The sequence below is a fragment of the Lissotriton helveticus genome, chromosome 1_2, assembly GCF_964261635.1.
Source record: "Lissotriton helveticus chromosome 1_2, aLisHel1.1, whole genome shotgun sequence".
In the NCBI taxonomy this organism is placed as follows: domain Eukaryota; kingdom Metazoa; phylum Chordata; class Amphibia; order Caudata; family Salamandridae; genus Lissotriton; species Lissotriton helveticus.
The window spans coordinates 103,636,372-103,642,371 of record NC_136058.1 but is presented as its reverse complement, the minus strand read 5'-3'; positions in this window follow the sequence as shown (position 1 = coordinate 103,642,371).

Sequence of the window (6,000 nt, the reverse complement as noted above, 5' to 3'; positions counted from 1 at the left end):
GCCCATACAGAAGCTCGAAGGGGCTGAAGCCCACTCCCTTCTGTGGAACTTCCCTGTAGGAAAACAACAGACAGGGTAGGAGGACGTCCCATTTCCTCCGCAGGCTCTCAGGCAGACTTCTTATCATGCCTTTCAAGGTCTTATTGAACCTCTCCACCAGACCATTGGTCTGTGGGTGATAAGGAGTGGTAAACCGGTAGGTAACTCCACACTCCTTCCACATAGCCCGCATGTATACTGACATGAAGTTGGTCCCCCTGTCGGACACAACCTCCTTGGGGAATCCCACTCGGGTAAAGATCCCCATCAGGGCCCTAGCCACTACAGGTGCAGTAATGGTCCTCAGAGGAATTGCCTCTGGGTACCGCGTGGCGTGATCCACCAGAACCAGGATGAACCTGTGACCAGCTGTAGTTGGTGGATCCAATGGCCCTACAATGTCGATGCCCACCCTTTCAAAGGGGGTGATAACGACAGGAAGTGGTTCCAGGGGAGCTTTCAGCTTCACCCCTGTTTTCCCACTGGCTTGGCAAGACACACATGTCCGACAGTACGTGTTGGATGCCACCCTCATCTGAGGCCAATAAAAGTGGGGGACAAGCCGGGCAAAGGTCTTGTCCTGTCCTAAGTGTCCTGCCAAGGGTATCTCATGAGCCAATTCTAAAAGAAAGGCTCGGTAACGTTGAGGGACAACCAAGGCTCGTGATGAACCATGCACGGGTGCCTTAGGTTCACTGTAGAGGAGTCCATCCTCCCAGTAAATATGGTAACTCCCAGTAACGTTCCCTGCTGCCTGGGCTTCGGCCTGTCGCCTCAGTCCCTCAAGGGTAGGGCACCCCTTCTGGCCCTTACAAAACTCCTCCCTGGTAGGCCCTCCTTCCACATGCCACTCAGCAGGGATAGGTAAGTTCTCCAGGGAGACAACTTCCCCCTCCACGGACTCCTGGTCCACCACTGCAGGTGGCCGATCTGTCTCATGGGGCATGGAAACCGAGGCAGGCTTCTCCTGTCCTCGGTTCTTTCCTTTTTTGGCAGCTGGCTGGGCCCTTGTTCCAGGCTCCAGCCCAAGCGAACTCACCCTCCGGGTAGTCGCGGACCTTGTGGAGAAGTGTGGCTCACTGGTTATGTAGTGTAGCTCCTATCTTCCCAATAGGCTCTGCGCATTGGAATAGTACCTACAGCAGTAAAGGCCTAGGCCAGACGTTAACTAGGTCTACTACTGTCGATGCTAGACTTAATTTTTGGGTTTGCCAGCTAAGCTCAGAGTTCGCTAGAAACTTTCTCGAATGTTCAAGGAAGGGATTAACTCCCCTGATTAGACAAGAAGGGATTTAGTTTCTGACAACCATAGAACATGACAACTTTGCTCTCCCCTAATCAAGAGTCAATCTCAAGAGTCGTGTGAGCACAAGGCAATTATTTTACTCAGTCAGTACGTGCATTCTTAGTCTCATCAGAATGTAGAGAAAAGGAAGAGACGGGCGTGTTCAATAAAAGATGTTATTTATTGATCAGTCTCTTTTCTCGTACAAGAGAAATGGATCGATATTATTGCAATACTTATAGTTAAGTAAAGTGCATACATTAGAAGCAATAGTATAAAATAATACTGTAAAAACATTGATATGGTTTCTGAGCCATATGATGTTTAAAATGATTAAAATATATTTACATACACATATACATTTGACTAAACGTACTCAACTGGTGTTTCTAAATACGCCTACCCCGTGTACCTGACCTAAGTCTAATGCGTGGGCGGGAATAGAAAGTTACAGTTTAAGTTAAGTTTGTTTTTGCCAAGTGAATAACTAAAGAATTCTCTGTGAGGGGTTATTCAGTTCTGTACCTGGAAGTTTAGGATGAATGAGGAATGGTATCTCTTTCTCTGCTCTCGATATTCCAGGCTGCCTGCGAGGGCTGCCCGAAAGCGCCGGTGCTGGGTCTCTCGGCTTGAGATAGCAGCGCGTCTCTCAGCGCGTCAGGAAGGCGGGGCTGCTGCCAGCGGGGTCTGCTTCTGCTCTCGGCTTCGGCAAGTATGGCTGCTCCGTCTTGTCACCACGCGTGTGTTTGCATAGGGCAAGGTCGGCAATATTTATACCTTAAAGGTGCCGAGATTGACGTAAGGATGGACATAGGTACGTCAATAAAGATGTCATACGACTTGCTCGTTAGCACATTCTTTTGCAAAAGTTCTCTGTGAAATCAAAACAATGGCCGCAAGGATTTTCCAGGTTGTCATAGGTTTGATTTGTTATGAGAACGTCGTATGCCTTATCAGGGGCTGGAGGAATGTCGCTTGTCTAATTAGATCTCAAGCGTTATGACCTAATCAGATAACACGTTCCTGTGCCGTAGTGTGACTGCGTCAGATAACGGTATCTGCATCATGGGGGTTTTCTTGCCTCATGGGCTGACTGTTAGTTAACTTGATAGTTAGTTTAACCAGAATAGGGTCAGGAATAGGGGGACTGATTCAGAACCTATAGAAATACACGACACCCACTCCACGCTAACTATGGTCATATCTACTAATCTATGCATAGTATAACATAGTACAACATACTATAGAGTATAGTGTATACCTTACCACCCCAAAATACATAAATGCATTTCGAAATTTTCAAATATACTGAAAAATTGCAGTCATATATATTGTATGCACTTAAGCTATGAATTAAATGCAAAAGTAAACACGCATTGTTATGCATTATTGCTTATTGGTATATGAGAAATACACATGAAATGGCTCTTAATATGGCTATACAGAAAGGAAGTTCGAGACCATTTCATCACATAATAAAATATTTGTGAACCTACCAGCGGGCAGCTAAAGTCTATATAAAGTATCTAAAAATAGAAATCTTAGTTCTCTAGGAATAGTTTCTTACTTTAAGCAGAAGATCAGTGTCCCGGGGAAAAATATGTAGAAAAATATTTTAAGGGGCATGCTGAAAAAATTGCTGTCCGTGAACTGGAGTGAAATTGTTCATGTGACTTTATTTTTAAAGTTGAAGGCCGAATTCAGGGAACGCCGTGTGCGAGTTTACTCAAAAGTCTCTATTTCTGTTCTGGAGAGAACATCATATCATTCAGGCTTTCGAAAAAACTGTCAACAGCTTCATGGGAAAGTTCCACTAAGTCGGAAATAGGGGTAACCATGCATTCGTGCGCATGATTTTCTCCATTGACATTCTGATTTGCATTGCTGACAGAAGGTCGTACCTGTTCGATGTTGCTTTCATCTTGAACTTCACTACTCTTCAATCGTAGTGGTGAAGATTCCAGGAATGCCGTCATCAGGATTGGCAGCCTTTGAGGGCAGCACAAAGCGTGAACCTTGGTAGGAACCAACAGTGTATCTGCATCCACCGGCGCATCCGATTGTAGCGTCAGACAGGTGTCTAACACGCATTCTTCTCCGCATAGCAGACACCTTAGTACAGGTAAAACACACCTTTGCCACATTGGTCGAAATGATAGAAACCAAATCATGTTCAGGTCTCTAAGCCGGGAGAGTCCCAGGATTTTTGATATCCGGTCCCGGTATCCAATGGCTAGGATCGTATCTTCCATTGTCGCGAGAGTTTGATCTGTGACATGGGTTGCCATAACGAAAAATAAGGACTAGGAATAGGATTCCTGCAATTAGTCCCAGGATCAGGGGAAGTCCGCCAAAAATCGAATGGACGAAATCTGGAAAAATACCCAGTATGGCTTTGAATGGTGTTAATGCCATCGAAAATACTGTCTTAAATACCTTTGAGACCCCAGTGGTATCAGAAATATTTAAGATTTCGCTCAGGATTTCCGCGAAATGTACGGGGGAATTAGTTGATAATAATGTATGTATCTCTGCAGTCGTCCTTGCGACTTGTAGATCATACGTTTCTTTTGATGACGTGAGCCTTGTAGGCGTCTGAAGAAGCACTGTTTTCATTCTGCTTAAAGTGTCTATTCGAATAGAAGTAATTTTCAAACTGGGCCATGCCCTTGCCTCCCTGTCTGGAAAGGAGCTGGGGAATAAAGAACGTCCACAGCACTTGACCTTCGCTGTTGTAGTTACTAGATAAGGAGTCCCGGGCATAAGACTGCAACATCTGCGGTCTACAATAAGAATGTAACTCCCATTATAGAGTCTTTGAAAGAATGGTTCTATTTCAGTTGCAGGTGCGCCTTGCTGGTGACATGAAAGGTTGTATGAATTCCCTTCACAGGCTCCATGCAAACTAATTCCGTTACACAGAAGCGTGCCGCTTAGTGACATATCACAATTGTTGCCACTAAGAAACACTTTCTGTCCTTTATTACTGACACATGCATGTGAATAGGGCAGGTTCCAAGTTGTTTTAAGGTACCCCTTTCCCAATTTCTCGTACATGCCAGCCTGTATATATTTTTGGCAGTATTGAAACCTGAAGGTTGAGATTGGAATATTTATGATTCCGTGGATTATCCATTCACTGACAGGTCGTTCTGACATTGTCATTGGTAATCTTTCTAGTTTTTCAATGCTCAAGATTGTATAATCAGCACCCTTTTGCGCCATACCGATTTGTCTATCAGTAAGGTTAAAGATTTGGAATAGTGACGTTGTGTTGATTAAACGCCAAGGCACATAGCCTGAACGCAGATTTTGTAACGTCCAGCCAAGCTGTACAATGGAACGCAATTGTGACTGTCCATGTTGTAATAACAGTAAGTCTTGCGATAATATATCAATTGCTGAAGACACAATGCTGTCCAATGAAAAAATTCTGGAGGACAGAGTCATTAACCCATTGTCCACTACAGAAAGTGATTTTTCCAAATTGATACGGTCAATTTCCCGTATTCTTTCTGCTGTTATGTTATGTTATGTTATGTTATGTTATAAAAAAGTTTTGTATAGCGTGCGGCTACTCAGAAGAGTGTCCCGACGCTTTGAATTGCACACTAACACAACAGGGAGATAACATAAGAAGAAACCAGAGAGGAAGAAAAACCTAACTAGGGGCCAGAACTAAGAGATAAAAAGCCAGGTTTTGAGTCCTTTCCTAAAGGCCAACAGATTGGGAATGCTACGCAGGGGCACAGGCAGTTTATTCCAAAGCTGAGGCGCTAATAGTTTAAAAGAGCGGCCACCGATACGGGCTCTCTTCACACGAGGAACCACCGCAAGGGACAGGGCTTCAGACCTAAGCGACCTGGCCGGACGGTAAAAGGTCAACCTTTTCTGAAGATATTTTGCTCCGGAGGCGTGCAAGGCTTTGTGTGCCAGAGTGAGAGTCTTAAAAATTATCCGCTTCCGGACAGGGAGCCAGTGCAGGGCCTCCAAGAGGCCTGAGGCTCTAGCACGGCGAGATAGTCCAAAAATGGCACGTGCTGCCGAATTCTGGACAACCTGTAACCGTTGGAGCAGGTATTCTGGCAGGCCGAGATAAAGGACGTTGGAATAGTCAATTCTCGAACCTATAATCGCCTGCACCGTGATCTTCCTATGTTCCTCCGATAGCAGGGGAAGGAACTTGCGTAGCATCCGGAGTAACCCGAAGCAGGTCCCAGTGAGACCGATTACCTGTGAGCGTAGTGTGAGGCCATTGTCGATCTTGATCCCAAGGTTTTTAGCTACCAGGGACGAACATGCTGGTGGAAACATGTTCTCAGGCCACCACACTTTCCAGTCCGGATCCGTTCTGCACCCGAAAAAGAGGACCTCGGATTTATCCGAGTTGCACTTGAGGCTGTTATGATGGAACCATTGAAATACAGCCTCAAGGCAACCCTGGATCCTACCTCCATCGAAGTCCGCACCCCTCTCGCAGGTGAAGAGGAGCTGGGTGTCATCGGCGTAAGAAACGATCTGGGCCCCGAAAGACTCCACCAGTGCTGCCAGAGGGGTCATGAAGATGTTAAATAAAGTTGGGCTCAGGACAGAGCCCTGAGGAACTCCGACACCCAATGGCAACATCTCGGCGGAGCAAGCCGAAGCCCAGACCGTTTGTCGACGGCCTGCCAGGA